The following is a 22771-nucleotide window of genomic DNA, read 5'->3' as shown; positions in this document are numbered from 1 at the left end:
TTTCCTTCTGCTGGCTTTGGGAGTTTTTTGTTCTTCTTTCTCTAATTGCTTTAGGTGCAGGGTCAGGTTGTTTGCTCGAGATGTTTCCTGTTTCTTAAGGTGGGATTGTATTGCTATAAACTTCCCTCTTAGAACTGCTTTTGCTGCGTCCCATAGGTTTTGGGTCGTCGTGTCTCCATTGTCATGTGTTTCTAAGTATTTTTTAATTTCCTCTTTGATTTCTTCAGTGATCACTTCGTTATTGAGTAGTGTATTGTTTAGCCTCCATGTGTTTGTATTTTTTACAGATCTTTTCCTGTAATTGATGTCTAGTCTCGGTAGCATTGTGGTTGGAAAAGATACTTGATACAATTTCAATTTTCTTAAATTTACCAAGGCTTGATTTGTGACCCAAGATATGATCTATCCTGGAGAATGTTCCATGAGCACTTGAGAAAAATGTGTATTCTGTTGTTTTTGGATGGAATGTCCTATAAATATCAATTAAGTCCATCTTGTTTAATGTATCATTTAAAGCTTTTGTTTCCTTATTTATTTTCATTTTGGAAGATCTGTCCATTGGTGAAAGTGGGGTGTTAAAGTCCCCTACTATGATTGTGTTACTGTCGATTTCCCCTTTTATGGCTGTTAGTATTTGCCTTATGTATTGAGGTGCTCCTATGTTGGGTGCATAAATATTTACAATTGTTATATCTTCTTCTTGGATCGATCCCTTGATCATTAGGTAGTGTCCTTCTTTGTCTCTTCTAATAGTCTTTATTTTAAAGTCTATTTTGTCTGATATAAGAATTGCTACTCCAGCTTTCTTTTGATTTCCATTTGCATGGAATATCTTTTTCCTTCCTCTTACTTTCAATCTGTATGTGTCTCTAGGTCTGAAGTGGGTCTCTTGTAGACAGCATACATATGGGTCTTGTTTTTGTATCCATTCAGCCACTCTGTGTCTTTTGGTGGGAGCATTTAGTCCATTTACATTTAAGGTAATTATTGATATGTATGTTCCTATTCCCATTTCCTTAATTGCTTTGGGTTCGTTATTGTAGGTGTATTCCTTCTGTTGTGTTTCTTGCCTAGAGAAGTTCCTTTAGCATTTGTTGTAAAGCTGGTTTGGTGGTGCTGAACTCTCTCAGCTTTTGCTTGTCTGTAAACGTTTTAATTTCTCCATCAAATCTGAATGAGATCCTTGCTGGGTAGAGTAATCTTGGTTGCCAGTTTCTGTCCTTCATCACTTTAATTATGTCCTGCCACTCCCTTCTGGCTTGTAGAGTTTCTGCTGAGAGATCAGCTGTTAACCTGATGGGGATTCCCTTGTGTGTTATTTGTTTTTTTTCCCTTGCTGCTTTTATTTATTTATTTATTTATTTTTTTGCGGTACGTGGGCCTCTCACTGCTGTGGCCTCTCCCGTTGCAGAGCACAGGCTCTGGATGCGCAGGCTCAGCGGCCATGGCTCACGGGCCCAGCCGCTCCGTGGCATATGGGATCCTCCCAGACCGGGGCACGAACCTGTATCCCCTGCATCGGCAGGCGGACTCTCAACCACTGCGCCACCAGGGAGGCCCTCCCTTGCTGCTTTTAATATGATTTCTTTGTGTTTAATTTTTGACAGTTTGATTAATATGTGTCTTGGCGTATTTCTCCTTGGATTTATTCTGTATGGGACTCTCTGTGCCTCCTGGACTTGATTAACTATTTCCTTTCCCATATTAGGGTAATTTTTAACTATAATCTCTTCAAATATTTTCTCAGTCCCTTTCTTTTTCTCTTCTTTTTCTGGAACCCCTATAATTCGAATGTTGGTGCGTTTAATGTTGTCCCAGAGGTCTCTGAGACTGTCCTCTGTTCTTTTCATTCTTTTTTCTTTATTTTGCTCTGCAGCAGTTATTTCCACTATTTTATCTTCCACCTCACTTATCCGTTCTTCTGCCTCAGTTATTCTGCTATTGATCCCATCTAGAGTATTTTTCATTTCATTTATTGTGTTTTTAATCGATGCTTGATTCATCTTTAGTTCTTCTAGGTCCTTGTTAACTGTTTCTTGCATTTTGTCTATTCTATTTCCAAGATTTTGGATCTTGGAAATAGAATCTTGGATCATCTTTACTATCATTATTCTGAATTCTTTTTCAGGTAGACTGCCTATTACCTCTTCATTTGTTAGGTCTGGTGGGTTTTTATCTTGCTCCTTCACCTGCTGTGTGTTTTTTGTCTTCTCATTTTGCTTATGTTACTGTGTTTGGGGTCTCCTTTTTACAGGCTGCAGGTTCATAGTTCCTGTTGTTTTTGGTGTCTGTCCCCAGTGGCTAAGGTTGTTTCAGTAGGTTGTGTAGTCTTCCTGGTGGGGGGGACTAGAGCCTGTGTTCTGGTGGATGAGGCTCGATCTTGTCTTTCTGGTGGAAAGGTCCACGTCTGGTGGTGTGTTTTGGGTTGCCTGTGGCCTTATTATGTTTTTAGGTAGCCTCTCTGCTAATGGGTGGGGTTGTGTTCCTGCCTTGCTAGTTGCTTGGAATAGGGTGACTAGCACTGTAGTTTGCTGGTCGTTGAGTGAAGCTGGGTGCTGGTGTTGAGATGGAGATCTCTGGGAGGTTTTCGCTGCTTGATATTATGTGGAGCTGGGAGGTCTCTTGTGGACCCGTGTCCTGAAGTTGGCTCTCCCACTTCAGAGGCACAGCACTGACTCCTGGCTGCAGCACCAAGAGCCTTTCTTCTACCCAGCTCAGAATATAAGGGAGAAAAAGTAGAAAGAAAGAATTAGTAGAAGAAAGAAAGAGAGAAAGAAAGGAAGAAGGAAAGAAAGGAAGGAAGGAAGGAAGGAAGAAAGAAAGGAGGAAGGGAGGGAGGAAGGATGGAAAGAAAGAAAGAAAGGAGGGAGAGAGCGAGGAATGAAAGAAAAAGGAAGAGTGAATGGAAGAAGGGAGGGAGGGAGGGAGGAAGGAAAGAAAGAAAGAAAGAAAGAAAGACGGGAGGGAGGGAGGAAAGAAAAAGAAAGTGAAAGGAAGAGGGGTGGGAGGGAGGGACGAAGGAAAGAAAAAGAAAGAGTGAAAGGAAGAAGCGAGGGAGGGAGGGAAGAAGGAAAGAAAGAGAGAAAGAAGGAAAGGAGGGGCGGAGGGAGGGAGGGAGGAAGGTAAGGTAGGAAAAAAAGAAAGAGCAGGTAAAGTAAAATAGAATAAAGTATGAAATATAGTAGCCTTATTAAAATTAAAAAGTAATTATTGAAAAAGAAAACGGACAGATAGAACCCTGGGACATATGGTGGAAGCAAAGATATACAGAGAGAATCTTACACAGAAGAATACACATACACATTCACAAAAAGAGAGCAGGGGGGAAAATCAAAAATCTTTCTCTCCAAGTCCACCTCCTCAATTTGGGATACTTCGTTGTAAAAAGAGGAAAAGGGCGAGAAGTCTGAAATCTTGCTCTCTAAGTCCACCTCCTTAATTTGGGATAATTCGTTGTAAAAAGAGGAAAAGGGGGGAAAGTCTTAAATCTTCTCCTCAAAGTCCACTTCTTCAATTTGGGATGATTCGCTGTCCATTCATGCACTCCACAGACGCAGGGCACATCAAGTGGACCGTGGAGCTTTAATCCGCTGCCTCCGAGGCTGCACAGAGAGATTTCCCTGTCTCTTCTCTGCTCTCACAGCTCCCGGGTCTCAGCCTTGGACCTGGCCCCGCCTCTACGCGTAGGTCGCCGGAGGGCGTCCGTTCTTTGTTCACACAGGACGGGTTTAAAGGAGACGCTGATGCGGGGGCTCTGGCTCACTCAGGCAGAGGGGAGGGAGGGGCGCGCAGTGTGGGGCGGGCCTGCGGCGGCAGAGGCCGGCGTGACGTTGCACCAGACCGAGGCGCTCCGTGCGCTTTCCCGGGAAAGCCGTCCCCGGGTTCCGGGACCCCGGCAGTGGCGGGGTGCACAGGCCCCCCGGAAGGCGGGGCGGACAGTGACCCGCGCTCGCACACAGGCCTCGCGGCGGCGGCAGCAGCAGCAGCCCCAGCGTCCCTCGCCCGTCTCCGGGGTCCGCGCCTTTAGCCGCGGCTCGTGCCCGTCTCCGGCGCTTCCCAAAGCAGCCCTCTTAATGCCCTCTCCTCGCGCACCAGGAAACAAAAGGGAAGAAAAAGCCTCTTGCTTCTTCGGCAGCTCCAGACCCTTTCCCCGGACTCCCTCCGGGCTAGCCGTGGTGCACTAACCGCCTCAGGCTCTCTTCCCGCCGCCAGCCCCAGTCCTCTCCCTGCGCTCCGACTGAAAGCCGATACCCGAGCCTCAGCTCCCAGCCCCGCCCGCCCCTGCGGCCGAGCAGACAAGTCTCTCGGGCTGGTGTGTGCCTGAGGGCACCGGTCCTCTGTGCCGGAATCTCTCCGCTTTGCCCTCCACACCCCTGTTGCTGTGCTCTCCTCCGCTACTCCGAAGCTTTCCCCCTCCGCCACCTGCAGTCTCCGCCCGCGAAGGGGCTTGTAGTGTGTGGAAACCTTTCCTCCTTCACGGCTCCCTCCCACTGGTGCAGGTCCCGTCCCTATCCTTTTGTCTCTGTTTATTCTTTTTTCTTTTGCCCTATCCAGGTATGTGGGGAGTTTCTTGCCTTTTGGGGGGTCTGAGGTCTTCTGTCAGCGTTCAGTAGGTGTTCTGTAGGAGTTGTTCCACATGTAGATGAATTTCTGATGTATCTGTGGGGAGGAAGGTGATCTCCGCATCTTACTCTTCCGCCATCTTCCCAGGGTCCCCAGTATTTGCCTTATGTATTGAGGTGCTCCTATGTTGGGTGCATAAATATTTACAATTGTTATATCTTCTTCTTGGATTGATCCCTTGATCATTATGTAGTGTCCTTCTTTTTCTCTTGTAATAGTCTTTATTTTAAAGTCTATTTTGTCTGATATGAGAATTGATTCTCCAGCTTTCTTTTGATTTGCATGGAATACCTTTTTCCATCCCCTCACTCTCAGTCTGTATGTGTCCCTAGGTCTGAAATGGGTCTGTTGTAGACAGCATATATATGGGTCTTGTTTTTGTAACCATTCAGCCAGTCTGTGTCTTTTGCTGGGTGCATTTAATCCATTTACATTTAAGGTAATTATCGATATTTATGTTCCTATTCCCATTTTCTTAATTGTTTTGGGTTTGTTATTGTAGGTCTTTTCCTTCTTTTGTGTTTCTTGCCTAGAGAAGTTCCTTTAGCATTTGTTGTAAAGCTGGTTTGGTGGTGCTGATTTCTTACAGCTTTTGTCTGTGAAGGTTTTAATTTCTCCATCAAATCTGAATGAGATACTTGATGGGTAGAGTAATCTTGGTTGTAGGTGTTTCTCCTTCATCACTTTAAATATGTCCTGCCACTCCCTTCTGGCTTGCAGAGTTTCTGCTGAAAGATTAGCTGTTAACCTTTTGGGGATTCCCTTGCATGTTATTTGTTGTTTTTCCCTTGCTGCTTTTAATGTTTTCTTTGTATTTAATTTTTGATAGTTTGATTAATATGTGTCTTGGCATGTTTCTCCTTGAATTTATCCTGTATGGAACCCTGCACTTCCTGGACTTGATTGGCTATTTCCTTTCCCATATTAGGGAAGTTTTCAACTATAATCTCTTCAAATATTTTCTCATTCCCTTCTTTTTCTCTTCTTCTTCTGGGACCCCTATAATTCAAATGTTGGTGCGTTTAATATTGTCCCAGAGGTCTCTGAGACTGTCCTCGTTTCTTTTCATTCTTTCTTCTTTATTCTTCTCTGCAGTAGTTATTTCCACTATTTTATCTTCCAGGTCACTTATCCGTTCTTCTGCCTCAGTTATTCTGCTATTGATCCCTTCTAGAGTATTTTTAATTTCATTTATTGTGTTGCTCATCATTGCTTGTTTCCTCTTTAGTTCTTCTAGGTCCTTGTTAAATATTTCTTGCATTTTCTCTATTCCTTTTCCAAGCTTTTGGATCATCTGTACTGTCATTACTCTGAATCCCTTTTTAGGTAGACTGCCTATTTCCTCTTCATTTGTTAGGTCAGTTGGGTTTTTACCTTGTTCCTTCATCTGCTGTGTGTTTTTCTGTCTTCTCATTTTGCTTATCTTACTGTGTTTGGGGCCTCCTTTTTGCAGGCTGCCGTTCCGTAGTTCCCGTTGTTTTGGGTGGCTCTCCCCAGTGGCTAAGGTTGGTTCAGTGGGTTGTGTAGGCTTCCTGGTGGAGGGGACTAGTGCCTGTGTTCTGGTGGATGAGGCTGGATCTTGTCTTTCTGGTGGGCAGGTCCACATCTGGTGGTGTGTTTTGGGGTGTCTTTGTCTTATTATGATTTTAGGCAGCCTCTCTGCTAATGGGTGGGGTTGTGTTCCTGTCTTGCTAGTTGTTTGGCATAGGGTGTCCAGCACTGTAGCTTGCTGGTTGTTGAGTGAAGCTGGGTCTTGTGTTGAGATGGAGATCTCTGGGAGATTTTCGCCATTTGATATTACGTGGAGCTGGGAGGTCTCCTGTGGACCAGTGTCCTGAAGTTGGCTCTCCCACCTCAGAGGCACAGCACTGACTCCTGGCTGGAGCACCAAGAGCCTTTCATCCACATGGCTCAGAATAAAAGGGAGAAAAAATAGAAAGAAAGAAAGAAAGAGGATAAAATAAAATAAAGATAAAATAAAATAAAGTTATTAAAATAAAAAATAATTATTAAGAAAAAAAATTTTTTAATGTAAAAAAGAAAACAAAATCGGACGGACAGAACCCTAGGACAAATGGTGAAAGCAAAGCTATACAGACAAAACCTCGCACAGAAGCATACACATACACACTCACAAAAAGAGGAAAAGAGGAAAAAATAATATATCTTGCTCCAAAAGTCCACCTCCTCAATTTGGGATGATTCATTGTCTATTCAGTTATTCCACCAATTCAGGTACATCAGGTTGATTGTGGAGCTTTAATCCACTCCTCCTGAGGCTGCTGGGAGAGATTTCCCTTTCTCTTCTTTGTTCACACAGCTTCTGCGTTCAGCTTTGGATTTGGCACCGCCTCTGCATGTAGGTCGCCTGAGGGCTCAGACAGGATAGGGTTAAATGAGCCGCTGATTCGGGGGCTCTGGCTCACTCAGGCCGGGGGGGAGGGAGGGGCACGGAGGCGGGGCGAGCCTGCGGCGGCAGAGGCCGGCGTGACGTTGCAGCAGCCTGAGGCGTGCCGTGCGTTCTCCCGGGGAAGTTGTCCCTGGATCACGGGACCATGGCAGTGGCGGGCTGCAGAAGCTCCTGGGAAGGGAGGTAGGGATAGTGACCTGTGCTCGCACACAGGCTTCTTGCTGGCGGTAGCAGCAGCCTTAGCGTCTCATGCCCATCTCTGGGGTCTTCGCTGTTAGCCGCGGCTCGCGCCCGTCTCTGGAGCTCTTTTAAGCAGCGCTCTTAATCCCCTCTCCTCGCGCACCAGGAAACAAAGAGGGAAGAAAAAGTCTCTTGTCTCTTCGGCAGCTGCAGACTTTTCCCGGACTTCCTCCCGGCTAGCCGTGGCGCACTAACCCCTTCAGGCTGTGTTCACGCCGCCAGCCCCAGTCCTCTCCCTGCGCTCCGACCGAAGCCCGAGCCTCAGCTCCCAGCCCCCGCCTGCCTCGGCGGCCGAGCAGACAAGCCTCTCGGGCTGGTGAGTGCCGGTCGGCACCGATCCTCTGTGCGGGAATCTCTCCGCTTTGCCCTACCCAGGTACGTGGGGAGTTTCTTGCCTTTGGGAGGTCTGAGGTCTTCTGGCAGCATGCAGTAGGTGTTCTGTAGGAGTTGTTCCACGTGTAGATGTATTTCTGATGTATCTGTGGGGAGGAAGGTGATCTCCGTGTCTTACTCTTCCGCCATCTTCCTCAGCTCCATTTGTATCTTCTTCAATTAGTTCTTCAACAATTGACCTCTACTTTTTTGTGCTCAACTAAAATGGTGATTATTTCCTTGTTGGTGTGCATTTCTTTTTAATGTTTAGACGAGCAAACAGAAAAGATTCAAATGTGGTTCATTGAGGTAACTGGGCACTTCATTGCCGTATCTAATTCAATCCAGAATATAACAATATTGGTGACAGAAGCTAAGAATGACTCAAACAAGATTTTATTAGTTCAACCAAAAAACTTCCTGTGTACATCAAAGCTCAAGATTTTTTTTGTTTGTTTTTTGCTTGGGTTTCCTGATTCCCATATTATCTTTTGTACTTTTTATTTAAAGTATTTACTGCGGGGTTTATAGTTAGTCACAGATTTATCTACCAATTCCTAGAAAAATTTGTATTTTCTTACTCCATTCCTCTTTTCTTCCTGAAATGCAATACTAGCTGCTTCCTCTACTGTGTGTTAATATTAACCAGAAGAAGCTCAATTTTTCCAGTTACTTCCACAATGATATAATCCATTATAGCCACTAAAAGTCTCTCCTTATTTAGGACAAAGGATTTGATGAACCTTAGTCCCTTAATATAATGATTACACTCTGATAACTTGATAGCTGTGTATGTAAACTATCTGAGTCAAGTTGGAGGGAATATTTTGTAACGTGTTATCAGCAAAATTCAGATAACATCGTTTTCACAGTAGCCTTTGGCTCAGTTATCACTTAAAAATTACTCTTGTGAAGAATTGCAAAAGGTATATATATATGTTCCTCTGATTCGAATGTTAGCTCAGTGATTACATTGCCAGTGAGCTAGGATTAAAATCAAGGACAACCCTTGCTCTGTGCCTCGGGTAAAGTTAGTGTTTAGTAAATACTTTTTGATTGATTTGATGAAACATGTCATCCGAGAGCCAATCGAGTGTTCTTCATAAATTCAAGGGAATCCTCTTTTCTACTATGTCTTCAGAAGAACTTTTAAATTCCCTGGATTCTTCTGAGGCAAGAGAAGATGATGTGTTTCTGGTGTCCTATCCAAAACCTGGTAAAGTTTATTTTAATGTATTTTATAATGTAGAAATACAATAATAATAATACACATAATAATAAATTTTATCAAACATTTATTTTTCAGAATTTTTCCACAGGAAATTAGAGTACCTTAAAGTTTTTTTTTTTTTTTTTTTTTTTTTTTTTCCGGTATGCCGGCCTCTCACTGTTGTGGCCCCTCCCGCTGTGGAGCACAGGCTCTGGATGCGCAGGCAGAGCGGCCACAGCGCACGTGCCCAGCCACCCCGCGGCATGTGGGATCCCCCTGGACCGGGGCATGAACCCGCGTCCCCTACATCGGCAGGCGGACTCTCAACCACTGTGCCACCAGGGAAGCCCTTAAATGCTTATTTTAATGAAAAATCTTGACATTAGAAAGCCAAAAGATGTGCTTTGAGAAAATTCAACTGGAGAAATTAGAGCTTTACTACACTTTCGTTTCTATTTTATTCATGAAGACATACAGATGTTAATACATATAATAAGCATAATATCTATAACATTATGAATTCTCTTCATACTTTGAGCCAGGCATAGTGATAAATATACAGTTTATACTTAATGATTGATTTATAAATAATGGTTTTCTTCTGGGCTGATAAGAACAGGTGGCTAATTTATACCATATACAAACAACCATATTTAAGGCTTCCACTGGACGTATTGGTGCCTGTAAATTGACATCTTCCACTAGTTTCCAGGAGGTCCCTTTCAGCAACACAAAGCTGTATATTCTCTCTTCTTCATCAGAATAAATCAGTATGTTTAATTAAAATAATGCAAATATCACTACTATAGGAGTCACATTTATATGACTATTATAATTATACATATTTAAGACTTATTAACATTATAATCTAAAATTGTCTTAAATTTAAAACATATAGTGTTAAAGAGAGCACTGTTTAAATATTTAGTCAATTGTAAATTTGTTGATATTGTATCTAATTGGACTTACAATGAGATAAATGGAAACCAGGCCTCATTTAAACCCTTTATGGGCATTGCTTTCAAATGAGTGAAACACCCTCCCCACCCAAACTTCTACCTCTTTGCTCCAATTTACTATAGTCTACAGCACTGGAGCATATCTTCATTTGCTTCAGGTAAACATAAAGTGGTATTTCTTCCAGACTTCATGGTAGTAGGTATGCATCTCCATGACATTTGGATATGGCATTCGTTCATTGTTCAAATGTTTTGTTTGCACAACTACTCTGTATTTGCATACAAACAAAAATAAGATTATGTGTCTGTATTCAAGGGGGAAATAGAGAGACAGACATGAATGCAAGCAGTGGCAACTCTATTCTGGTGTGTGCTGCTTCCAAGGGATAGAAAGAGAGAGAGCAATTATGAGAGGGGAGTGGGGATTCAGAAGACAGTTTTTAATACAGCAAGATGCATGAGCTTGCAGGACCAGTAGGAATCGTGAATAAAAAGATCTGTGTGTTTGTGAATTAGAGAAGGTTCTAGAAGTGAGTGGTAACATAGAAGAGTATTTCAAGCTGAGGAAACAGTATATACAGTTTTCATAACTCTTCACGCTCTTTAAAATGTGATTCCTCCTGTAAAGTGAATTAACATCTCAAAGGTTTCAACAGGTTTCAGTTGGTGTCAAGAGGGGACAACTATTTATAATAAAATTAATGCATTCATTGCTTTTATAACCTCATACTAATTTTCTATATTCATTTTGAGTATCACTTAATTATAAAACGCATTTCATTTTATTTTCTTATGAAGGCACTCACTGGATTGCAAAAATCATTGAGAACATTCCCACTGCTAGAATTACCCTAACACCTCTATTGAATTGGGAGACATTTCTAAATTTGAAGAGCTAAAAATGTACCGTGAGAGGAGTTATCCCAACGCATTTGAACTACAACGTGCTACCAATGAATATTAAACAAAAACAATGCAAGGTAAGTTCAATGGTTAAGGGCAGGGACTCGGGGGTACACAAACCTGGACTTGGATTCTTGCTGTGTCACTTTCAAGCTATGTGACCTTTGAAAATTGCTGATGCTCTCTGAGCTTTGGTTTTCTCATTTAATACAGGGATAATAATATTCATCTCATATAGTGTGATGAAGATGAAACAAGATAATGAGTGTATAGGTGTTACCACAGTATCTAGCTCATAAAAATTATTATCTTTCAGTAATGAAAGAAATCTGAATCAGTATGTCAACTGTAATTACGTTAGACAATGTCTTATTCTATTCTGAATCTGGTTTGAGTTCTTTTACTTTAAATATTGATGTCTAGGGAAGGAAAAACTGCCTTAATAATTTTATTTTAATTATTTTATCTATAATTTTTGCAAAAGAGTATATAGGAAAAGAATAAAAAATAAACTATAATATAAAACACTAAAGAATATTTACCTCAAGCTGTTTTTAAAGTCCCCACATTATTATTTTAAGTTACTTCTGGGACTTCCCTGGTGGTGCAGAGGTTAAGAATCTGCCTGCCAATGCAGGGGACACGGGTTCGAGCCCTGGTCCGGGAGGATCCCACATGCCATGGTGCAGCTAAGCCAGTGCACCACAACTACTGAGCCCACGTGTTGCAACTACTGAAGCCCACGTGCCTAGAGCCTGTGCTCCACAACAAGAGAAGCCACAGCAATGAGAAGCCCAGGCACCACAAGGAAGAGTAGCCCCCACTCGCCACAACTAGAGAAAGCCTGCGTGCAGCTACGAAGACACAACAGAGCCAAAAAAAAAAAAAAAAACAAAGAAGTTACTTCTAATTTTAAAGAATATCTTCTATCTTCATATACTTCTTATTCAAATTTGTTTTCATGGAGAAATGCATGATCAGAAAAAAAAGAGAATAATATTTGTAAAGCAAAGGCAAGATACATGTGTCCACTGTAAACAATTTCCCAGTAATGAAGCCTCTTTAAACAATGTCAGCCATATTCTTAAAAAAACAAAAAAAAACCCTACCAAATGTGCATAAATTGAAGCAGATCTTCTGATGATTATAACTCTGCGACCACAGTGTTTCCACATACATCAGCTACTCTTCCACCCAAATAAAAGTAAACACAATGAGAGGCGAATGCCATGAAGTTTTGTTTTTATCCCAGGCAAATCTATCAGAACAGGTGAAAGTATACTAACCTGAGTACATTTTGACTCAACTGAGCATCTTCATTTCAAACAGACTGTCTCTAAGACAAGGAGAGAGAGATTTGGGGAGGAAAGGAGTCTGGTAAGCTCAATTACCCTTACTCAGGGCAATACAGTAAAACTGATAACAAATGCTACCAGAGATTAAGCTGTGCTTTATAAACATTACAACACACACATATTTTCCTCTTATAAGTAAAGAAACTGAAACTCAGATAGGTTAGGGTGCATCTTAAAACCACCACACTCACAGTACAGCCTGAAGGTACAATCATTTCAGTGTGACCCTTAATGGGGACTGAGACTGCCTGATTGCCCCTGGTCTCCCTAGAGGATGACCTGTCCCCTCTTGCTGATGGCCGAGCCCTGAGAGCTCGGGGATTGGACAAGCCTTAAATGCCCCAGGAGGGCCGGTCAGAGAGTAAGTTCCTCCTCCGATCTTTCCCTAGCAGCTCTTGACCCTACTTGGCCTCCTATATTTTATTCCTAACCTTTGTCTCTCCTTTTATAATGTTTCCCAACTTTCTTACATGAAATTTATGTTTCAGCTCATTTCATGATAAGTTAATATTTAATTTTTTAAATAGAATTTTAATTTTTAAAAATTTTTATTTTTTGAATATTTAGTTAATATTTAATTTTTTCTCCAGAGTACTATTCTGCCTTCCCTTCATATCCCTCAACCTCCCCCCTAATGTTTCTTACAGTTTCTAAGTGCTAAGTACATCCCTAATGTGTGTGTGTTTTTATTTTTAATTTAATTTATTTTTTATACAGCAGGTTCTTATTAGTTATCTATTTTATACATATTAGTGTATATATGTCAATCCCAATCTCCCAATTCATCCCATCACCCCCCCCACCGCTTTCCCCACGTCCCTTGGTGTCCATACATTGTTCTCTACATCTGTGCATGTTTATTGAGTGTAATTGACACATAACAGTATATTAGTTTCAGATGTATGACATAGTGATTCCGTATTCCTGTGTATCGCGAAACTATCACCACACTGTCTACTTAACATTCGTCACCATGCATAGTTACAGAACACATTCTTTTAACCTCTTTTGGTAAAATATGTGTTAATGGGTTGCACTGACCTTCCCACTAGATCGTACTGACATGCAACTTTGAGGGAAGGTTCTCCAAAGGCCCTAAAAAATTCTTCTCTCTACCAAAAAAAAAAAGTCTCCATCTGGATGTCTAAGGTTTAAAATTTGGTCATTTATTCCTTTTTGTTAAGGCAGTGGATTTTTAAACTGTCATCTTTGGGCCTTGGGGTTTTTGTGAATCTGCTCAGGAAGCTTAGGGCATTTAGAGGAAGTCTGAGGTGCTGGGTTACTCCACAGTTATCTCTTGGGATGAAGAGAAGATAATGGTGGGGTTAAAGGTGGCTCTTCATTCTTGTGTGTCATGGTCTTTGTGTATCTTTCAAGTAAAGAGCAGCAGATGCTGTGCCTTAGGGTCACAACCTGGACTATGAACACAGTAGGGAAAGATAGTTATGTATTAAAAATGACTCAGTAGAAACTTCCTTATCTAAGTAAAATGTGTCCACCTTGATTTTCATTTAAAAAGCAAGTAGAGTATCTGGTACTCCAGCAATGCTGACCATGATTGAGGACAGTCCTGTTACATCCAGACTTCTCACACTGGTCTCCAGAGGTTTCTTACATGCTCCTAAAGCTCTCTGTGCTTCGCTGTTACAACCTTCGTAACACTGCACTGTCAAGAGTGTGTTTAATTATCTGCTTCCCTCACTTGACTGCAAGTTTTGAGAGGGCTGGAATCATTTCTGTCTTGCTCGTTATTCTATTCCTTGCCTCTGGAACACTGCACACTACCTGGTATACAATAGGTACTAAATTAATATTTATTGAATCAAATTAAATTGCAGTTGCAGTATTTGTATAAAGTGGGAGGGTATCTCAGATTCTCTGCTCTTTGGAGGATCAAATTGTACAAAAAGGAATTCCAAAGCATTCTTCTTCCTATAAATATGAACAATTTGTAAGAAATCTTCTTGTATATAAATCATGTTTTATAATACATGGATACTAAAAAATTAAGCTTGTCCTTCAAATGAGTAGGGTCTCTCAAGTCTGCCCCTAAAATATTACTACCAAATTTTATCACATAAATTCAAAAAGTGTGGTCAGTGGGCTGGCAGCATCAACATCGCTTGGGAGCTTGTTAGAAATGCTCAATGCCAGGCCTCATCCTGGAACTTCTGAATGAGAGTCTGCATTTTAACAAGATCCCCTGATGATTTTTATGCACCTTAAGTTTTGAGAAACACTCGTCTAAGTCTGTGTTTAATAATCAGCTGAAGCTACCAAAAAGTTGTGACTTGCACAGGTAAGTTTGGCTGCTACTTTCTTTTAGGAAATGTTTTGTGTTGGGGCTATTTCCCTCCAAAAATAAATGGGTATTTTTTAACAGATTATCTACATCATTAGGAATCCAAAAGATACAGCTGTTTCACTCTTCCACTACTACTAAGAGAACCCTAATCTCCCTGGCATTGAAACCTGGCATGAATTGTTTGAGCTGTTCCTAAGAGGAGATGGTAAATGCAACTATGATTTTTATTCATAATATACAGGGAATACTTCTGCTCAAAATGAAAGCATTTTCCAAAAGTTCAAATGAATCCTAACTGCCTATTTTGAGAAATACATTTGAATAGATTATTCTTTTGCTTCTTCTAAGCAAATTCTTTCTCACTTTGCTCCCTCACAGTTTTTCTTATCACCAGTGGGTAGTACATAAGAGCAATGCCTTATTAGCTGGTTTTTTTTTTTTAATTTATTTATTTTTGCTGTGTTGGGTCTTCATTTCTGTGCGAGGGCTTTCTCTAGTTGTGGCAAGCGGGGATCACTCTTCATCGCGGTGCGCGGGCCTCTCACTATGGCGGCCTCTCTTGTTGCGGAGCACAGGCTCCAGACGCGCAGGCTCAGCAGTTGTGGCTCACGGGCCCAGTGGCTCCGTGGCATGTGGGATCCTCCCAGACAAGGGCTTGAACCCATGTCCCCTGCATTAGCGGGCAGATTCTCAACCACTGCACCACCAAGGAAGTCCCTATTAGCTGGTTTTAAGGTCTTCAGAACAGATTAATTCTGATCAAGCATTTCTTTTTTTCATATACCATCAGTCTTCTCAGTGAAGTAATTATTCACTGATTAGAGTACAGTGAGATACAGCTGAAAGCTAGACAGGTAGCTTGAAACATGCCTTATATATACCTGCACAGAAAATAAAACAAGTCAAACAGTACACACACACACAAACACACACACACACACACACACAAACCCCCAATTCCCCAATTATAACAAAGAATTTGCCATCTTGACACTTGGCAGAAAGTAATTTATTCTGAAAACACCACAATGATACATCATTTATTGAGCTGCACAGCACATGCTGGGCCTGCCACTATGTGTGACCTTTGGATTTATTCTTTTTTCCCTGACTCAGTGGTGTCTGGAGCACTTAAAGAAAACAAAACAAAACAAAAACTCTTCTGAATTCCCAAGGCTTTCATTAAACAAAAATAATATACCAAGATGATGCAGAATCTAGAAGAGACAGGATTTAGAAATGGTGTGTTCCCTGAGGATCTTATCTCTCACTGGACTTAATTGCTACTTTCACTATTTTACTTGCAAATTGTTAAGCTTTTACTTGTTAATTTAAGAGAGGCCACAGCAAGAGTAACCGTAACATGAGGACATTGGAAACTCACCAGCAACAGTGTTTTTTTTTGTTGTTGTTGTTGTTTGTTTTTATTTTTGGCTGTGTTGGATCTTTGTTGCTGCGCAGGCTTTCTTTAGTTGCAGCGAGCGGGGGCTACTCTTCGTTGCCGTGCGCGGGCTTCTCATTGCAGTGGCTTCTCTTGTTGCGGAGCACGAGCTCCAGGTGCATGGGCATCAGTAGTTGCAGCACGCGGGCTCAGTAGTTGTGGTGCATGGGATTAGTTGCTCCGTGGCAGGTGGGATCTTCCCAGACCAGGGCTCAAACCTGTGTCCCCTGCATTGGCAGGTGGATTCTTAACCACTGCGCCACCAGGGAAGTCCCAGGGTTTAATATTTTGTTTTGCTGTAATCCCTAAGGAAGAATATACTATGCTCACACTGTTTGAACTTCTCTTTCTATTTTGCTCCCTATCTAATGGCACATATTTGGTAGAATCATCAAATTTCAGAAATGACAGGTATATCAAAGGCCTTCTGGTTAAAACACCCACCTGATGTTTGAATCACCTTTACAACATCCCCAGGAATTGTAGAGGCTAAGCTTGAACTTCTTACCCTTGACAACAAGTTCACACCCCTCCCTCTTGCCCCAAAGCAACACATTCAATATTGGTACTGCTAAGATGTTTTTAAAAATCTTACCATGTGATATAGATTGTGCACGTACCATGTCATACAGCCATAAGTGCTATGCAAACACGAACTCATTTCATCCTCACTAGAACAAATGAGGTAGATCTTAGTATCCTCACTTTACAGGTGAGGGGAATGCAGGCCTTGGGAGGCCAAATATCTTATCCACAGATGCATAACTAATGAGGAGAGCCAAGATTTAATTCAAGTGTGAGCTCCAAAATCTTTGCTCTGACCACTGTGCCTTAACTCGTCCAGCAAAACAACTGTCCCCCGATCATGAATTCATCTTCCACCTGATCGCCTTCTAAATATTTGAAGATAGTTAACATGCCTCCCTCTGCCTCAATTCCATTTTTGGAATAAGCAGAGTTTAAATACATGAATTATTTTTTAAAAAACAGATCTTGAGTCTGCTTTTCCTCAAAAAAAGAGAAGCTGTGTTCATCTCCAACTATTACAGACTGTGGTTCACCACCCTTCTCTCAGCACTGCATGAGCTCTCCTTTGGTGATATCTCTATTATTTTGTGGTGCTGGAAGGCAAAGCTTCCTCTGGGTATGGTCTGACTAGGGCCTGCTCCTGTCCTAGAGGTTGTTTGTCTATGAGGGCAGCCACAACCCAGGCCACACGCAGGGAAGCAAACTAGCTACCATGGAGCGTCTACCTTTGCTACCATTGTCAGGAGTCCCGGCAGAATATCTGGGAAGGCAAGAGTGTAGTCAGAAAAAATATTGCAGATGATTCTTTCACACCTTCTTAGCTGAGTTCATAGGGATTTGACTTGTAAGTATTCTACAGTCAAGTAATCCAGCCTAGGCCAACTGTGTCACAAGACGAATAGTCACTGAACCGCTAAAGCTTTAGTTAAGAGTGGTAGCTTCCCTTTTTACTATTTATAAGATAGGGTATTTGTTTTCCTATGTGTGCGGGGTAGGGGATGTTTGTATGTACGTGACTGCGTGTGAGGGATGTTCTTCTGTGTCTTTTTGAGGGGAGGGTTATGTGCAAATGACGTGATATATTAGAAAGAACAGGCTACGGAGACAGAAGAACTGGGATGAAGTCCTGACTCTATTTTATTCCCTGTATGGCTTTGGACAAGTAGCTTAGCTGTTCTGAGGTTCAGATTCCTAATGTAAAATAGGACTGACAAAACTATCTATTTTGTAGAATTATTTAGAGGTTATAGTTATGTGATGGCTAAAGTTTCCTGTAGAAATCTACTCACTTATTCTATTAAACATAGACATTTAAACACACACAGACTTACATAGTTTCACATTAGGGTGGAAATGATACAAGTAGATATTTATCCAGAAAGATTCATTTATGGCTGAGGCATCATGATACCCTGTACCCAATTCCAAACCATAAACCTAAATACACATGATATGACAAGACAGGACAGTAAAGATATACATAGCTACACATTTGTCTAATCATTTAATTTTCTCTTTCAGTTTACAAATACGCTTTAGGTTTTCAAATTACATAATAACTATAAATTGCATTCTGGCAATATCCTGACAGATTAATCTCTCAATGCAATAGTAGCATTTTATTTTTTCCCCTACAGCCCCCTGTCCAGTTTTATATTAGAACTGGAGACAACTTTAGAACTTTATATTTCCTAGGCCACTGCATCCCAGCGAGTTTTGTTTTCTGCACAGTTATCTATCATCAGAGTACTTTCTAGAAACTAGAAACTAAGATCCTCATTATAACTGGATATAAGAGTAGGGCACAGGGTTTGCAGGAAATGTGGGAGGTTTGAAATAGCTGATGTGAAGAATAAGAGAATGTGTTCGTGCAGGACAAATAGGTTTGCCAGGCAACTCTGGAGCCCTTAAAGTTGGAAAAATGAATTTGCAGTGGTATAAATACATAGAGTTGTGTAAATTTCTTCAGCAGAACTCAGCAGCAAGGAGAGAGAGGGAGAGAAGAGGAAATGCTTTAGTTTAACACTGGGTGCTTTTTGGTGATTGAAATAAACAATTAGAGGGCAAATAAGAAGGTATTGGCAAGTCAGTTGTCGAGGGGATGAATAAAAGGAAGAAAGTGAAAAAAATGGTCAGAATAGGAGATTGTAGAAGCTACCCATTAAGATTTTGGTCGAAAATCAGAATCTTCAGTGACTGTGGGAGAGAGATCCCAAGGCTGATTTCTGACTGAGACAAGGATGGAAAGAGTAGTATATTCAAAACCGTGATTCCCGAAGGTGCCTGGATTCTGTAGGAGGGAGGCGTTCTAGAAGTGGGTAGGAAGCAGTGAGATTTCTGACTCACTCTCCAGACCCTAAGACACACGGGTTGGTTGAGAAAGAGCAACTTCTATTTAGGGGCATTTCAGAGGAATGAGTAATTTTGGATAGCAGAAGAAGGGCCATCCAGGCATATGTTAAGGCCAGGAGGTGGTGGAATAATTCTGTAATTTCCTGAACAATGTGCAGAAAAACATTTTCCATTAAAGGAATATTTCAAATCTGTTTTAGAAGCTGTATTTTCTTTAAAGCCATAGGTCTACTTATGACCTAGACAATGAGGATTCTGATTAAAACATGAACCAAAACTGTAATTTCCTATATTAGTAAGGAAGCCACAGGCAGTGAATTTCTTTAGATTCTTTTGTGTGGCTTAAGTCCTTTTGGAACAAGGTGGAGGATGAATTAATTAGTCAATAATAGAATAGCTGGGTCTCAAATTATGATCAGGCTATTATGCAAAGTTTATTCTTAAATCTATTTCGGCTATGTTGGAATATATTTCCTACTGAAAAACCATAATGGACAAGGTCAATTACATCTAATCACTGGGTATGGCACTGGATCTCTGTCCCTCCTCAGCCTCTTGGCTATAGAAGCACAGGCTCCCCTGACAGTATTGGGAGCTTCCATAGCATCAGCAACTCTAGGCAGTGACATTAATCACCAGGGCTGGGCTGTAGCTGCTGAGGGGAGTTGGAGAGGCAGGTTGAGACTATGAGCATAGTCTGGGTTTCTAGAGACTTCCTAAATTTGAGAGAAAATCAATCTTCCTCCTACCATGTGTTTTGTGCCTTGGAAAAGGTTGGCCATTCTTAGAAGATAAACTTCTTATCACTGATATGGTAATTTGGGTAATTCTAAGATAAAGTATTATGTAAGTCATTGAAATAGCAGTGAGATTGCTAGTAACTGAAGATTGTATCAGGGCAGCTCTTCTTGGCACCGATTCTTATTACATAGTCCTCTGGGCCCATGGAGCAGAAAATTGGGCTAACACTATAACGATACCACTGTAGTCCTGGAAATTCTTGTTTTAAAAATACATTATGGGACTTCCCTGGTGGTCCAATGGTTAAGACTCTGTGCTCCCAGTGCAAGGGACAAAGGTTCGATCCCTGGTCAGGAAACTAAGATCCTTCATGCCATATGATATGGCCAAAAAAAATACATTATTTTTTTGCCCTTTGCTTCCTCAGGAGCTGAAGTCATGAAAAACTGCAGTTAGTTTGGAATTAATTATACTTCAATTTATTCAAAGATTTAATGTCCTAAATGTATAGCACAATGTCTGGCAGACACTAATGGCTTAATAAATGTTTATTAAAATGAATCAGCAGTCAATAGATCTTCAGGAAATCACTAGTAGAGTAGCTCTTTTATGATTGAGGCATTAGCTAGTATTAAATCTTTAGATGTTAAGGAGATGTCGACAAAAAATTAATCAATAGCCTAAGAAAAAATGGAAAATTTTATTTAAGCCAATCTGAGGATTAAAACCCAGGAGACAGTCTTTCAGAAAGCTCTGAGGACAGTTCCATCCATTTGAGGTCAAAGCACAGTTATATAAGTTTTGAGACAACGGGTTATATGTCAAATGACATATTATTGATAGTTTACACGATCCAGATCTATATGTACAAAGTGAGTCATGAGTCATCATGACTTCTTACAAGATTAAGAAGGAATGTTTTCTCCTAAGGATGTCTGGTTAATGCAGACACTCTAAAGGGGAGGGAGGAGGTCCAAACAGGCAGAGAAAACTTTTATGTTTAAATTTTTCTCATCTTACCATAAAATATGAATTTTAATTAATCAATTTCCTGCTTTTGATCATTAATCTTTTAATAGTAAGCATTAGGTGATCATATATTTGGTCCCTTGATGCCAGGGTGGTTGCTTACCTAGCCTGAGTCCACCATGTCCCTTGATGTCAGGTATTAATAGCCCGGTTCTTTCTTTCCTTTTAGGGGGTTGTACTAGTAAGATATATGGCAAAGAGTAACAGTCAATTCCAAGTTGTCCAATAGGACTGGTGCCAACTTTACCTTGCATGTGCATTGTACACATTCATTAATTTATAGAGAACTGTAGATATGATAAATAGTTTCAAGTTTAGATATCATTATCTTAGTAGAAGTTGATACACAGCTTGAGAAACTGTCACTTTATAAATTACACAAACTGTAGTCAAAATTGCCAATAGGAGTAACAATGTCATTAATAAAGACTGAAGCCAAGATCTTCCTAAACCAAACCATTTTCCTATTATTTCCTTTAGATTGGGAAGAGGATCTTTCATAGGGGAAATTTGATTCTTCATGTGTCATAAAACAGGTCACATTAGAAGACCCATCAGGTATAAAAACACAACATTTAGTATGTATTATAGCACAAGTTCCCCCCCCGCAAGAAGCAGTTAGAATATCCAGGGCCATGCAATCCTGTAGGACCACTTTTCTCATCATGGAGACTTCCAAATTGAGCAAGCTAATGGCTTGATTATTATCATTCAAAGATTGCTGAGTAAATTTTGTTAAAGCCTACATGTGATTAATGATATCTCCTATCCCTAGTGAAGGAAAGAGTGTCACAGCCAAATGGTCATACATACCATTGGAAAACTCATGGAAACCCAGCTTGCTCACATTAAAGGCAGATTGGCAGGGGCTGTTTCAAGGCTTCCTGTAAGTGACCTTGAGCCCAAAGGAAATCAGTTGTGCATCTTCCTAACCAACCTGGGGAAAGCCAAGGCCATAAACTTGTTCCATAAATCCACTGCTACGCAGTACTGAACATTTAATGTAAAGGAGTATTTATGGCCAGGTTCAGAACAAGTGTCATTAGTTGGTCATGTAAGAGGGTCTCACTTATTGATACTGGTGGTAGCATTAGCTTGCATGCTACTAGAATTTCTTTCTTCTAAAATAAAATTTCTAAGAGCCATCCAGTTAGAATCCTGGAGAAGAGAAATCTACCAAGGTAAACTAGGAATATTGGACATAGGCAGCTGGCCACAAACACAGCAATTGGATTGACTTTTTCAAACTGGAAAACAATTGAGTCCAGGGAAGAAATACATTTGGTTCATAAGTAAAAGTATGAACAGCTAGCAAAGTAATTGCTATATGAGCCTTGTCCAGCATCTTGGGTCAGCTGTCTACTTCAGATGTTGTCTTCTCATCCTGGTCTGGTAGTGATGGTCTTAGTCAGGTGTTAGAAACAAAAAAGATTTGCAGTTCATTCAGGAGAGGAGGCCTGATAGGGTTCTTTCCAAAGTGGCTGTAAAGATTCCTTTAACTGACGTCTTTTCCAGTGTGCACAATGTCCTGGTTGCAGGTCATGGGGCATCTATTCTTCTTCCAAAGATAGATTACTGTGATAGTAAGTTTCAGAAAAAAATCTTTCTGGTAATGTAACATAGCAAGAAGGAGCCATCTGAGAAGTGAGTCTTAGGTGGTAAATACAAAAAAACTCAAAGACAACAACCGTAGAACTTAATGGTCCACCAAAACATGATTTTTTTTTTTTTTTTTTTTTTGCGGCATGCAGGCCTCTCCCGCTGTGGAGCACAGGCTCCGGACGCGCAGGCCCAGCGGCCATGGCTCACGGGCCCAGCCGCTCCGCGGCACGTGGGATCTTCCCGGACCGGGGCACGAACCCGCGTCCCCCGCACCGGCAGGCGGACTCCCAACCACTGCGCCACCAGGGAAGCCCAAAACATGATTTTTTTAATAAATTTATTTTATTTTATTTATTTTATTTTTGGCTGTGTTATGTCTTGTTTGTTGCAAGCGGGCTTTCTCTAGTTGCAGAGAGTGGGCTTCTCACTGCGGTGGCTTCTCTTGTTGCAGAGCACAGGCCCTAGGCGTGCGGGCTTCAGTAGTTGTGGCGCGCAGTCTCTAGAGCGCAGGCTCAGTAGTTGTAGCGCACGGGCTTAGTTGCTCCACGGCATGTGGGATCTTCCCGGACCAGGGCTCGAACCTGTGTCCCCTGCATTGGCAGACAGATTCTTAACCACTGCGCCACCAGGGAAACCCAACATGATTTTTTTTTTATGTCTACTAAAATTACCCTCATTTCTACCAAATGTAGGCAAATTAA

General features: G+C 41.3%; 1 pseudogene across 1 annotated transcript in view; it reads left to right on the top strand.

Annotated features, from left to right (window-relative positions):
- Positions 1–8716: 8716 nt before the first annotated feature.
- Positions 8717–22771, top strand: part of LOC308625206 (sulfotransferase 6B1-like) — a 29358-nt pseudogene continuing 15303 nt past the window's right edge. The window contains exons 1-3 of the transcript in view: positions 8717–8861; positions 10613–10794; positions 14456–14582. The product of the transcript in view is annotated as a sulfotransferase 6B1-like (transcript). The remainder of the gene's footprint in view (positions 8862–10612; positions 10795–14455; positions 14583–22771) is intronic.

This window comes from Mesoplodon bidens (genome assembly GCF_964165515.1).
Source record: "Mesoplodon bidens genome assembly, chromosome: 11".
Taxonomy (NCBI): Eukaryota; Metazoa; Chordata; class Mammalia; order Artiodactyla; family Ziphiidae; genus Mesoplodon; species Mesoplodon bidens.
The sequence above is the reverse complement of the archived record's forward strand: the minus strand, read 5'-3'. Positions and strand labels throughout refer to the sequence as shown.